The sequence below is a fragment of the Octodon degus genome, unplaced genomic scaffold, assembly GCF_000260255.1.
Source record: "Octodon degus isolate 3935 unplaced genomic scaffold, OctDeg1.0 scaffold00008, whole genome shotgun sequence".
NCBI classification, from domain to species: domain Eukaryota; kingdom Metazoa; phylum Chordata; class Mammalia; order Rodentia; family Octodontidae; genus Octodon; species Octodon degus.
Genome location: NW_004524584.1, coordinates 22,299,971 through 22,314,866, shown reverse-complemented (window position 1 = coordinate 22,314,866; position 14,896 = coordinate 22,299,971).

The following is a 14,896-nucleotide window of genomic DNA, read 5'->3' as shown; positions in this document are numbered from 1 at the left end:
AATAGGGGCCAGAGAGATGGCTCAGTAGAATAAGTGCTTCCTTGGCAAGTGCAAGGGTCTGAGTTCAATCCTCGGTTCCACAAAAAAAAAAAAAAAGAAAAGAAAAGAAAAGAAAAGAAAAAAGAAAATCCAGGAATAGCGTCCTCCTGCCCAGCACATGCAACTGACATGCTCTTTATAAAGCTAGCCAAGTAGATAGTACAACAGTTTAAACACCTGCCTGGCAAGTACAAGGTCCTGAGTTCAATCCCCAGTATCAACATCAACCAAAAAAAGAGTAATGGAACCAACAAGATACCTCTAATGAGCCTATCCAGAGCAAAAGAAATCAGAACAAACACGAGAGCAAGAAGAATCATGGGAAAGGAGTTACAGGTGGGTTAAATGATCCACTATGGTTTGAACTGTGAAAATTAGCAAAGTAAAGCTTGGCTTTGCACAAACACACCCTGCTTTTCATTGGTAAGAGAAGAGAAATAGAGAAAGCTCCAATCCACAGGAACAGAGCTAAAAAGGTGAGGTGGAACACACACAAAGCTTAAAATCTAACCCTCGAGTTGGAAGAGGAGTCCTTGTCCACCTCAAAGACAGCAATGTCAAGCTTGATGTGTGTATCAGAAAATAGAGGGTAATATCAGGAGAAGGAAGATCTTGGAACTACTACCTTGAGGTCCAAACATCTTAATTTCTTGCCTCAAAATTTTGGCCCGTAGGGCCCACGACGGCACAGGAAAACATTTTCGTTTTCATCAAGCTATATTATCTTTGGGAACTGTTCACATAACCCACACCCTCCATGTCACCGAGCAGCAACCAGGGACTACTGATTTTAAAATACTTCTTATCCCAAATGTTGTCCCCCCCTACTGTTCCTAAGGGGTGAGTGAATGAACTGAGTCAGAGTGAGGATTAGGAGTATCAAAAATTCTGCCTCATGCCATTGTAATGGTTGATACATTGTGTCACCTTGAGAAATGGAAGGCTTAGCCACTTAATTAAGTGAATCAGTAGGGAGCTGAGGCTGTCCCTTGTAAACATCCTGAGCCTGTGCCACAGGAGGGCACAGGGATGGTGGAGGCGTAGCCTGCTAGAAGGGAGGGAAAGAGGCTCGCTTCCCCCTCTCTGCTCCTGTTGCTTCTGCTGTCTTCTGCCACCCTGAAGCGTTGCCCTTGTGTCACCCCACCCCACCTTGGAGCCAGCTGACTAGGAACTGAAACCTCCACAAACTATGAGCTAAATAAACTTTTTCTTCCCTAATTTGGGGCATCGACTATTTTTGTGCTGCAACAAGAACAAAGTAATTAAGACAACCGTGAACAGCCCAGACTCTTCTAAGATCAGAAATAGATCGAATCTGAAGTTCACAGATGTCAACAGAGAGAAAAAGGCAAGGAAGCGCAAAGAACAGGGTCCCCAAACAGCCTTTGTTGTCACTTCACCTCTAAACCTGGTGACAAAGACGCCCACACACAGAGAAGAGGCGGACCATCCCTGGAATACCCTTCTCTTGGATGTGGGCAGCCTGTTAGCATCTGAGCAGCGGACAGCAGCAGGGAGAAATCTCAACTAGGAAGCGCAGTTTCTAAACTAAGCAGAAAATACATCCATTTCGTGCTCATTTCTAATGTCTCTGGTGAATGCAAATTTCCATAAATATCGTGAAGTCCCGTAGCGCTTCTAACATTTGCCCGTTCTGCAGTGTGAACAAGCTTACTGTGGAGACGGCGATCTTGCCTGGAAGCTCTCCTACAGCGGAGATGGTGGTTGGCTCCGGGCGCAATCCGGCTTCCTTTCACTGACCGGGCCGGTCCAGGAGCGGCGGAAACAGAGGCCGCTCTTCAGGTTTAAAGACCACTTGGTTTCCAGGGAGCTGCGCCCCTCATCAGACACACCTTTCCAGCCTGCTTGACTCAAAGCTCCCTCCAAGGGACCAAGACCAGCCAGCCTTAAGCCTTACTGATGTGCAGGCCAACCAAACAAGCAGCCTCGCTGTCTAATCGAAGTTGAAGCTCAAATGCAGGTGAAAAGCGGGATCCCCGGGGCTATGCCTGGCTCTCTGAAAGTCTGCAAAGTCTCCCAGCGGGGGGTGTTTGCTGGTTCAAGCCTGTCTCATAAGCACAAGAACTGGAAAAGCGCAGTCAAAAAGACCCTGCTCCAAATGCCTTCCCTTTTGTGCTTTCTTCCAATCCAGCTGCTCCAAGGGAAGAACAGTTCACAAAAAAAAAAAGCAAAAGGAGGGCTGGCGAGTTAGCTCAGCCAACTAAACACCCACTTAGCCAAGCACAAGGATGGAATTCGAACCTTGACAATGTTATACCCTGTCAAAATTGACTCAAAATTGACTCCATTTTGTTGCCCTTCTAACCTCTCCGAGTTCCTGTTCTGTGTGTGCCTACCCCACCCAAATCCTCACCCTGCTATGACCCAAGTCCTATGATATCTGTTCCCCAAACTTTATCTCAATGACTGCTGTACCCCATGATTGCTGATTCCAGCACCCCACCCAGTGGGACCACCTAATGAACTAATGACCCTGCCACTTCTTCCTCTCCACCCCTTCCCTGTTTTTGTGGTTTTCAAGCTTAAATACTGCACCTTATTAATGCTCAGCGCGCCTCTTTGCACCTTGCATAGAGACCACCGCTGGGTACCAGCTAAAATAAAGCGCTTCTTTTAACTTTTGGACTTGCCTCGTTGTCATCTGATTTTTGAGCTACAACAGACCCCACCACCGGGTGAGCTGAGCCTGCAATGGAGTCCGGGTGTGGTGGCATGTCACCTGTCATCCCAGCCCTGGGGAGGACCTACGAGTCCAAGGTGCGTAGTGAGACCCTGCACCAAATACAAAAATGAAGGAGGAGAAGGAGAAGAAAGAAAAGGAAGTCGCCAAGAAGAGGTCTCCAAAGCAGGACAGGCATCTCTAGAGCCACGACAGAAATGATCAAACCGAAAATAAAGACTGATATGAAACAGGCAGAAAGAAATTCTTTTTTAAAAAGACAAATTAAGAAGTAGAAAAAGTAAAATTTCAACTGAATAAATACCACACATTAGAAAAAATGATTCAGAGAATGAAAAGACAACAAAATACTGAACTTGACTTTTAAGTAAGACGGAGATGGCAAATATTAAAAAAGATGTAAAGGAGAGTTATGGTTGATGCATTGTGTCATTTTGAGGACTCTGGAAGCTTAACCAAGTAACTCAGCACTTGGCATCCCGGGAGTGCCCCTGCCAGGCTGGGATGCTGTCCATCCAGTCAACTTGAGAAGTTTAAAAGTTTAAGTGATTCAGTAGGAGGCCAGGGTCATAAGCGCTGCACACCCCTGATGGGGGTAGCCTGCCTACAGTATGAGGGAGCAAACCTGGCTGGTTCTCCCCCCCTCTTTGCTCCTGTTGCTCTTGCTGACTCCTGCTTCCTTGGACTGTTGCCCCTCTGCTCTGTGCCCCTCTGCCTTGGAGCCAGCTGAGTACATGCTGAAACCCCCACAAACTGGGAGATAAATAAACCTTTCCTTCCTTAATTTTAGGTGTCCGGTAGTTTGTCTCAGCAAGGAGAGAAAAGTAACTAAGACAAAGAGATTATGGAAATGGTAAGAAGTTTCATCAGGCCCCTGAATAGGAGATGAAAGGATGAGTAGGAAGTGTTCCAAGTGGCAGTGGCTTAAAATGTCCTGGAAACAGGAAAGCTATAACTTCTCATGGATTCTCAGTGTATGCCCAGAGTCTCTTCCATGGGGTGCACTGTAAAACTCGGTCAGTAACTTTATCACAGTGATACTAAGAGTACTAAAGACAAAAGCAGACTTACAAATTCTGCCAGGAAGTGGAAGAAGTTAACCCACAGAAAAACTGATAAATTCTCAACTAACTGTTAAAATTCACCACCACCTTCTGGAAAAATCCATTAAAGGATTAAGCCACCCTGTTAAATGATTTAATTCATGCAGATACCTTGAATGCTGCGGCATAAATAAAAAAAAAACAGCCACTCCAAAAGTGTGTTTGCAAGGATACCTCATGTCCCTCTGAACCATAGACTCTTGTCACAAGCCTGCCTTTCCGGCTGTCACCCTCTCGCTGGCCACACTTTCAAGGTCTGCAGTATTGTATTTCACTGGCATTTCCTCCACCCACACCAAACCCGGTGACCACCTCCACTTCCTCCCCTCAGGAAGCTCTTCATGGATAGAGTGTGTTCATGGCCTTTCCTTTCTTGATTCTTTTGGCTGATTTTTGCATGAATTGCATTGTACAGTATTTACACACCCTTTTATGATGTATAGGCACTCCTCAGCTTATGATAGAATGATCATCTGATAAGGCATTACAGTTGAAAATGCATTTAGTTACAAATGCATTCCTACCCCTAGTGCACTAAGCACCCTATCTCAGCATGACATGTCAGTTGTGTCCCCTCACCTTTGGCTCCCAGAATTGCAGGAGAGCATCCTACTGCCTCATCCTTGGTCACACAGACCCAGAACTTTAAGATGCACGCGGACCTTGTGGTTGGAGCATTGCCCCCCATCAATGCTTTCCCTCCCCCACTGTAATAGTCTTTCGAGATACAGTTCCAGATGACACTGGTCCATGTTTGCTTTATTTGATTCTATGGGCCTGCATCTTTTAAGCCAAGCCCCAGGTCTCTGGCTTAATTCTAACACACCTTCCCTCCCTCCACAAACACAAGAGCTGTCCTTCACTCTTAGCCTGGGACCAGCTCCTCCTGCACAGTTCCGGGACAGCAAAGTCAGCCACACCCTTGGCTTGTACTCAGACTCTTCTATGCATCCTCTGCCAGTCTCTGCTCTGTGCCCTATGATGTCTCCTGCGTCAGCGTGTCTGCCACTCATAACCTGATAAGCACTTACCATGAAGCACTGGACCTAGCCAGCCTGGTGCAGACCCCAGCCCAAGGACTGGATCTGGTCTCCAGTCCAGGTCCTGTAGCCCTCCCCTTCCCACTATATCTCAAAATATGGAACAAAAACTCCCTAAACCACATCTGCTGAAAAATAATAAGTAAGTAGTGGGCTAAGGACTTTCACAAAGCCAATGGCAGCCAGGACTGCTTGCAGGGTTTTTAACATTAAGCAAATCATAAACAACATAATTGCCCTTCCTTAGAGAAAAACTTTACAAATTTGGCCGAATTATATGAAAATACCATTATAAAACATTTAGACAAGCAATCTAAAACTTAATGAATCAATGTAGTTAGATCTCAAAAATGTGCTGCTTAAACATTTTGACTTGAGTTGCTCTAAAGGTTGCGCAAATTAAATTCCCAGTATGTTAGCCTGTCTCCAGATTCTGAACTATGAGGCATATAAGACAACTTGGTAGCAAATTTCCTCTGATACTAATATTTTGTGAGGAGTTTGGATTAAACAGTGATTATCCCTGTTTGAGCATATCTACTACTTTCTGCTGTGGCAACAACTCCCATAACAGGGTCTGCCAAGTCGAAAGTCATGCATACACATTGCTGGAAACCTAAGCTTGTTGCTGAAGTCACCTTGTACTCCCAAAATGCTGGCTTTGGTCCTTTACATTGTTTCTAATAACCAACACCAACATGAGCTTACATGGGGAATGATAGCTTGCCCAATGGCAAACATTTTTACTATAGCTTTGCAGAAGCACACTCATAGGGTGACCTCTGTCTCCCCCGAACCTAAGTGTCATTGTCTCTTTGCTAGAAGAGATGCTATTGAGTGCTTCTAGTCTAAGTTCTTTTATGCTATTTGTTTCCTGGAATCTAAGAATTTTCAGAGGAAGTAAACTAAGACTACTTCTTGTCCTTCTGTCCCACACTGACGTGGCACCTCTGTAGAGTCAGAACGTGACATTATGGACAAGGCCACCAGCACACAAGCCTGGGACAACATCCAGCTTTCCACACCTACCAGGCTGTTGCCTTAGCCAGAGGAACTTGAAGAATAATTAATGCGAAAGTTTCTACACCAGTAAGGAACTGTTTGACAATTCATCTTGGAGAGAAACACTACATTTTATAACATTACTACACATTCACCCAAATGGCTAAAATCAAAGCAGATCACAATTCTCATTACTGGTGACAAAGTGGTACATTAGGAAGTCTCCTTTTCATCTAGTGAAAATACAGACAATAGAACCACGTTGGAAAGCTCTTTGGCAGCTTGCTTACCTAGTCTTATCAAACTATGCTAAGGTATGCAACAAGTTGAAAATTTAAGTCCACACAAAAACTTGAACGTAACTATTTATAGAAGCTTTCTTTATAGTTGCCAACATAGAGGCAACTGAGATTTTCTTTAGTGAATGAGTTGGTAAATAAATTGTAGTGCACCCATTCAACAGAACTCATCAGAGGAGTCTAGTACTCATGGTCTGTTTGCTCTCCCCTTTAGTCTTCCATATCCCCTCTCTCTGGAAGTTCCACACTATCACCTCTCTTGTGAGGCTGTTTCCTATGCTTTACATGCAGATATTCTCTTATAAGATACTGAGATCTTTCAAGGACCCTTCAAACCCCTAACTAACTCCTCCAAGTGATCTTACCATGAAGGTATGAGCTAGCAGTTCTGATCACACTGTACCTGGACCAAGCCATGGAACCATCGGACTATGGATGATAGGAGCCAGAGTTCTCACAATTGGAAGACAGTTTACAGATAAGCAAGAGGAGGAGACTAGAGTGATAAATATGATGGTAGATTAGAGGTGGTGACATCAATATAAACCCACATATAGTTTATGCAGATGCATGGTTATATATAAATGCAGACATAGGTACTACATGAAATATATATATATATATATATATATATATATATATCCACCCAGTGAGCCTGTGATGAAGAACACACCTAAGCACCCAGCAGACCCTGGTTTCCCATATTGGTCTCCAATAAAAGAAATGAGTTCCCTTAGAGAAATTGTTGAGTATAAAACGAGGCTGAAAATACAGAAATCAGCCTGGAGCATGTTATAGTGAGACAATAAGGGAATGATGAAACACACGCACACACACACACACACACACACACACACACACACACATGCATGTACATGCAGACATGCACACACAATGATGGGCTGTTGTGAACTGAATGTGTGTGTCCTCTTAAATTTTCTGTTAAGACCTTAAGCCCTAATGCGATGGCTTTAGTCCTCAGGCCTTGGGTGGTAGCTAGGTAATAAAGAGGGAGTCCTTGTGAGCAATATTAATACCTGAAGGATGCCAATTGGCTTCTGCCCTTGTCTTGGTTACTTTTCTCTCATTGCTGAGATAAAATACGTGGCACACAAAATGAGGAAGGAAAGGTTAATTGGGCTCCCAGTGTGTGGAGGTTTCAGTCCATAATCAGCTGGCTCCAAGGGAGGGTGGCGTGGCATGGGGCAGCCTTTCAGGGTGGAGGAAGATACAAAAGCAACAAGAGCAAACGCTGGGAGGAGCACACAGCTTCTCCTCCCTTCTGTTGTATGCAGGCTCCCCAGGCTAGGGCAGATATTTTGTAAGGCGGATGCACTGCTACACCATTCCCAGGCCCTCCTCTTGCAAGGACTCAGGATGGTTACACAGGAAGGACCCTGGCCCCTGCTCAGTCACTTAGGACTGAGTAAAGTAAAGATCAGTCACTTAGCTGATCTTCTAAACTTCTGAAGTTTACAGAAGTACCAAGGATAACAATGCACCCCTTGTCAACTTGGCAGCCAGAAACATTACTTTAAACCAATTTCCAGATGCAAAGACATGCTCATTCTTAACATTTCATGTTATGACAAAGGTTTAATACTCCTTAAGAATCAGCATCAAGTCTATAAACATTGTATTACATTCGAAGCATAAAATTTCCCCTCTGTTCTCTCAAAGACTCCTACTCACTCTTATGCAAAAGGTACCTTGGTCCATCTGCAAGAGTTAACAAAATCCTAAAGTTTCAACTTTGCGGAAAGGAGTCTAAAGATTCCTCCAATATGTAAGGCAAAGATAAACATTTTTATTACAAAAGTTACAAACAGGGGAATAAAAAGGACCATGATCAAAGCAAATCCAAAATCCAGCAGGGCAAACACTCATTCCTGTAGTTCCATGTGCAGCATCTGGAGCCATCTGTGTCAAGCTGTGAGCTCCAAAGGGCCCGAGTGAGGCCACCCCTCTGGTGCTTCTGGCCCTCAGCTCCCACAGCTTCTGTTGGGCCTGCTGTGCTCCCTCCTTGCTGCTTTCTTTAGATGATCCGTGCTCCTGACTTTCCTAAGCTTCTGGGTTCTCCACTGCACCTTTAGCTTCACACACTGCTCTCTCAGGGGCACACTGCTTAGCCTTCTAGGCCTTCTTAAACCAAATTGGAAGCCTTTTTAACCCTACAACTCTTGCATTCTGCACGCACCTGAAATCAGCACCACGTGGCTGATGCCAAGGTCTGCTGGCAGCTGGAGCAGTAGCCAGGCTTTGCTCTTTCTTGGCTGTAGTGCCTGAATTGCTGGGCACTCTGAATCCAATTCTGAGGAACAAATTTTCTATGCTGTTGCCATCCTGGAACAGGGTGCTCTGTGGTTTTCTCTGCAAAGCAAAGCCTTTCACTTTTACAATTTCGAGGCTGCAAAGTGCAGAGACCTGCTGCTTCTTGCGATGCTCTCGGCCCATCTGTTGTATTTTCCTGTTCCTTCTCAGCAGTGGAGATCCCCGCTCTATGTTTGCAGCTCACAGATTTGCTGTAGCTTCCTTTCTGCTCAAACTTACAACACTTTAAATCATTCTGATGGGCTCCTTGGTTTTGATTCTCAACATAAATCTAGCTAAAAGCCTCCACCAGTATCTATACCACTGCTTCAATATTTGAATACTTTAAAATTTCTCTTAGGGCCAGTTGGATAGCTCAGTGGGTTAAAGCGCCTGCTTAGGCAGATGCAAGGAAGGAGTTCAATCACCAGCACAGACAATTGAGACTAGGCATGGTGGTTCCCATCTCTAATCTCAGCACTTGGGAGGCTGAAAACAGGAGGATCACTATTAGTCCAATCAGTGTAGTGAGACCCTGAAAGCCCTTTACTAAATACATTTTTAAAAAAAATTTCCTCTGCCATATTATATAGTCCCTTTCCCTTAATCTTAGTCTCAGGAAAAGTCTCTGGACATGACCAAAATTCAGATAAACTTTCTGCCAAGTCATAACACACATCATCTGAAGTCCAGCAGCAATGAATTTCTTCTTCCCAGAAGAAACCTCCTTATCCTGGTCTTTACCAATATTCTGGTCTTCTGAGCTCTGTTCAGAATCACCCACACAGAAGAGCCTAAGATGTTCCAACATGACTCTTTAACATCTTCAAGCCTTTTCCATCTCCTCCCACAAGCCATTCCCATGAGGTCTTGAGCCACAAGGCCAAGTATGGGCACAGCAGCAATCCCACTTTTCTGGTACCAAATACCATCTCGGTTACATTTCTCTCATTGCTGAGACAAAATGCCAGACACCCAAAATTAAGGAAGGAAAAGCTTATTTAGCTCACAGTTTGTAGATTTTTCAGTGCAGAATTAGCTGACTCCAAGGCAAAGGACATGACAGAGGGACAACAATTTGAGGCAGTGGAAGATACCAAAAGCAACACGAGCAAAGAGGCAGCAGTCTATCTTAGACCTGTACCAGAGCCCAACTGCCTGGGCCTCCAACTTGGGCTTTGGCCTCCAAGCATGAGAAAAGAATTTCTGCTGTTTCTAAGATATGAAATCCATGGTATTATACTACAGAAGCCTAAAGGGGACAGATGCCAATTAAGAACTTCCGTGCCCAAAGTTAGTATAAAACCTGTAGCAAAATACATACCATAGTATTGGTCTGTAGATAAATATTCATGAGTCTCCTCTAATTAAAGGAATAATTGATTAAATAACAAAGCAATGACACAAATCTATTAAATAAAGGAACTCTAAATTATTTATATAGCTTTCTGACCTCCAAGAGGTAAATCCAAATCTTTCCTCCTTAGATGTAGCCTGCATGTGGTGACGTCCTCCTGAACAGCACAGATTGAAAGGAGAAATCTCCATCCCTGTGGGTGATTGAGGTCAGTGTCTACAGTGAGAGGTTATGTGACAGTAGTGACCTCCAGAGGGGGGTGGTGAGGACAATACTGCACTGTCCTACTGGACACGCACAACTCCAGGCCAACCGCAAGTGTTGCACTTGTCCATTTAGGAACACTCTATGAATTACCTGACCAGGAATCAAAAATAAGAGATGGAGCGACTATCAACCCCCAAGACCTGCCTGGAAGGACACAGCGACTACATGCCACATGGCATCTTGGAGGATAGACAGAAGAGGGATGTTTGGTTAAAATCAGGAGTGATTACACAGTATTGACTCATTAACTGGTACCTAGTATCTCTCACTGCTGAGACAAAATGCTGACACCCAAAATTAAGGAAGGGAAGTTTTACTTGGCTCACAGTTTGGCTCACAGTTTGGCTCACAGTTTGTGGAGGTTTCTGTCCATCATTAGCTGGTCTCGAGGCAGGGTGACCTGGCACAGGGGAAAGAGTTCAAAGCAGCAGAAGACAGCAAAAAGAATAAGAGCTAAAAGTAGGGAGAAACCAGCCTCTTTCGCTCTCTTCTGTTACAAGTAGGCTACCTCTCCTTTCCCAGGGTACTTTACACCCACACCATCTGCAGCTTTACAAAGTAAAGATCGTGGACCTGGCTAAGTCATTTAGCTGACCCTCTAAACTTCTGATGTGGACTCAATGTATAAAGCAAAGTAAAAAGTGAGCTAGCACATGTAGGTAGGTATTAATACTGGGAGAACGCTGAGTTCCCTGAATATATGAAAACTCTATACAATGCAATTTCTACAAATCTCTAACTGCTCTAAAATAGATGGGAATGTTATTCTGTGCCTTGTAACCAGCCAATTACGGACTGAAACCTCTACAAACCGTGAGACAAATAAAGCTTTCCTTCCTTAATTTGGGATGCCAGGTATTTTGTCTCAGCAATGAGGCCAATGTAAAGGAGACAGAATTGGGTACCAGACAGCAGGGTCTTTGCTGTGACTACCCCTGACCATGTGGTTCAACATTAACCCAGATTGGAATCATGGCCGTAGTGGGATATTTACAAATCGGTTGATAGGTTTTAGATTGTCACGGTCTCACAAAGTCTCAAGGGCCAGGGCGGGGCTTTAGGAAGGTGATTGGGTCACTGCGCTCCTCAGCGGATCCACCAGTAAAGAGCTCTGAGGTGAAGAATCTGCTGTTGGGGGTGAGTCAGGTCTGGTGAAACTAGGGAGTGTGTGTCCTCTCTGGGCCCTGTCTTTTATCTCAGCCCCCTTCCTGCTCTGGAGCCTCCAAATCAGGATCTGAATTCTCTAAAAGCAGTGAGCCAAAATAACCCTCTGTTCCTTTTAACTGTGGTATCCAGTATTGCTCAGTGATGGGAAACTAAGAGGTGGTTTTCTCATTTTGCTGACACTGCCAACATTAGATTCAAAAGATGGAAAGAAACCTCCCTGGGGTGTGGAGTGCGAGGTTAACTTCATGAAATTCAGAGTGAGAATCCCGAAGTACTGCTTGCAAAGAGCACACTACCGGTGACACACACACACACACACACACACACACACACACTAGACCCAGTGCCAGTCTCCTGAGAGGAGAGAAGAGGCAAGAGAAGAAAAGCTGCAGATAGTTCATCACAAACGTGTTCAAGAGATGTTTAAAAAGGAAGAATATGCTAGGGCGAAGCGCATTACAATCGAAGCGGCGTCCACGTACAGCCTTATTCTCAGGGGCGACTTACACTGCCATGGCCTGCAATGCGTAGCTCAGAGCAACAGGTGGTCGCAGCCCAGGACCAGAAAGCATGACCTTCAAGATGGGGTTGTTCAAGATTAGGCCCTTGGACAGCCAGGTAAATACCTCAGCGGAGTAAAGCACCTGCATAGGCAAAGCGCAGTGGCCGGGATTCGACCCCCAGCGTGCTGTGCCGGCCCCGCCCCCGGGGCACGCTGAGATGGCGATTGAGACTGGGAGTGGTGGCACGTGCCTGTAATCCCACCACTTGGGAGGCAGAAAACAGGAGGATCACTATGAGTCTGATCTACGGAGTGAGATCCTATGGACCCTGTAGCCCGTAGACCTTGCATTAAATATATATATTAGGTCCTTGGGCCGTGCCTGATCCAATATCATAGAGGCCTTGCGGAGGAGGAAAGGTGAATGCAGACGCCCGCCACAAGCCCACAGCTTGCCACACACCGCCAGCATCAGAAGCCAGGACAGGTACAGAGCATGTTTGTTCCCACGGCTCTCACACGACTGAATTTTGGACTAATTTCTGTCCTGCAGGACCATGAGATGCCGCTCACCTTGAGGTACTCTGAAACAGCCACCTTAGCAAATAAACACACATAGAATTTTAGAATTTTAGAAAATGAACACGTATGGCCGCCCCCACCTACCTCTTCACTGCCTTGTTTACTCCCTGGCCCGAGCCTGGCAGTTCCTCATCCTAGGGCCTCCTGCAGGCAGGACAGGACCACAGTCCTGTCTGAAAGAGAAAGCACCGGCTCCCTGAAAGAGAAAGCACCGGCTGCTCAGGGGCATGAACAGGTCCTCCTTCCCTTGCCGACCTTACCCTACCTCCCAGGGCAACAGTGCCTGCGGACCCCTGCCCTCCTCTCCACCGCTCCACTCCAGCACCATTTGTCTCCACTGAACACTCTGCTTCAGTGCTGCCTTGTTTGTGCACTTTGCACTGTAAAGTCTTTAAGGCATGAATTATGGATGGTTAACATATCATTTCATTATTTACTTACGTTATATGACTTGCTCGTTTCAGTGTCGAAAGTAAATATAATTTATGTCTGGGACCGTCCTGTGTGTTTGTGTACACCACACAAATGGATAATCCAGTGAACTGAGTAAGTGCTAAAGAGCCAGGCAGCCAGTAGTTCAGGAGTCATTTGTCCTGTGGGCACATCAGTGTGGGAGTGTGACACATGTGTATAATCCTCTTCAGGTGACATGGCAATGGGCTCTGGCCACCCTGGGACAAGGATGTTGTGGCCTACACACAGTGCCCTGCTGTCTCGTTTGGATCTCGCAAAGCAGCAGATCCAGTAGCACTGGAGGCGCCTGGGCGGAGGGTAAATGAAGACTCCCAGAGCCCAGACCAAGGAGCCCTGGAGCTCGTTTCCACCTGTTCTAGACTGAAGGACAGAAGAGAAGCCACACTGTTGTGACTCATAAGCTGTGGCCAGGGAGGCTGGATGTCTGGGGACAAAAGGGATCAGGGTGGGGACCAGGAGAAGGAACTTCTGGGCACCAAGGAGGGGACCCTGTGTGCAAGCCCTCTGGATGCCTCCCTGGGGGCTTCTCAGTAGCAGCAGCTGTCCAGAGGGGCAGACAGGGTGACCTCCTCTCTCAAGGTCCTCTGTCACAGAGCACAGCATTGTGACCCAGGCATGACATAGCACACGTGCCCAGCAACACAGAAGCCTTCTCAGCAATGCCAATCTGAGTCCTGTCGTGGCCCCCATCCCACTAGTGGCACTGCCTAGGAGGCCACCATTGCTTGGGAATTGTCCTGTGGCTGTTCCCCCCACAGGAAGTGGCTTCCATCGTGAATGGAGTGATGGCTTGCCCTCTGAAAAGACACACGTTTTGGAAATGGACGCACCTTCCTCGCCTCTCCTGCTGCTGTGAGCAAGAGCGCCTGAGGGTGTGGAGAACCGGTTACACGTCCTGCTGTCTCCCTGTCATCCTCCTGACACAGCCACTGTTGCAACAGAGGACACTCTGCCGTGGACTGGTGACTGGGCCTTCTTGATTCCAACACACGAACTCCCCAGAAGCAATGGAGGTGTCAGTGCTGAGATGATTTATGAAATCTTTAGTCTGGGGTCCCACTTAGGAAGTGCACATAAGATCTCAAGTTCTGGGGCAGCACAGTGCCTCTACACAGGGATACCTCCAATGGCATGGTGGCCCCAAAGGGCACAGATCTGGCGGATCTGTGGCAAATCTGAGGAAGGCTCTGCTCACTGACCCGTCATTGTCACCCCGAGGAGCAAAGAGCAGAGGCATCTCCTTCTGCTGTGCTACCAACCCTGTGTCACAGTGTCACAGGGTCAGGATCCAGGCGTTGGGTCAATTAAGTGAGATTTTGCTTCAAGTATAAAATAGAAAACAAACAAATCAAATTCTCAGCCATGGAGAAAAATAATATTTTAATTCAATTTTTTGAGATCAGAACTAATGCAAAAGTTATCTGATGGGAAAAGTTTAAGTGAAGAAAGAATGAGGGAGCTGAGGTTGATCACACTTTGTCACTGGAGGTTTAACTGTCCCCAGACATTCTCCGGCTAAAGATGAAAAAAAAAGGACAAGATGATTTTTAAAGTGTAATTGATGAATTTATTCTACTAAGTCAGGAAAGCAACACTGCCATAAATCCTGCTTTCTTTTGGCATAAATAAAATACTAAAACTTTATGTTGTGAGCTGCAACATGCTCACTTTCAACTTCTCAATAATTTTTCAATAATTCTAGTGTTGAAAAAAAGGTAATGTTTAAAAAATGCATACATAACTTGCATGTAAGGATACATATTTTCCCTTTGGCTTCAATATGAAGTGTTTTAGATCTTACCTTTATTTAACATTAGGATATTTTTTTCAAAATGGATGTTTTGTATTGATTTTTATTTTGCAAACATTGCATGAAGGTGTTATTTATGTCAGTTAGTCTCTGGGTGCCCTGGAAATTAGGTGCCTAAGGCACGTGCTGTGCTAGGTCCCCAAATCCCAGTCCTGAGCTCAGCTTCTATGTTAGTTGAGGTTCCCAGGAGAAACAAAACCAACAGTGTGTGTGTGTGTGTGTGTGTGTGTGTGTGTGTGTGTG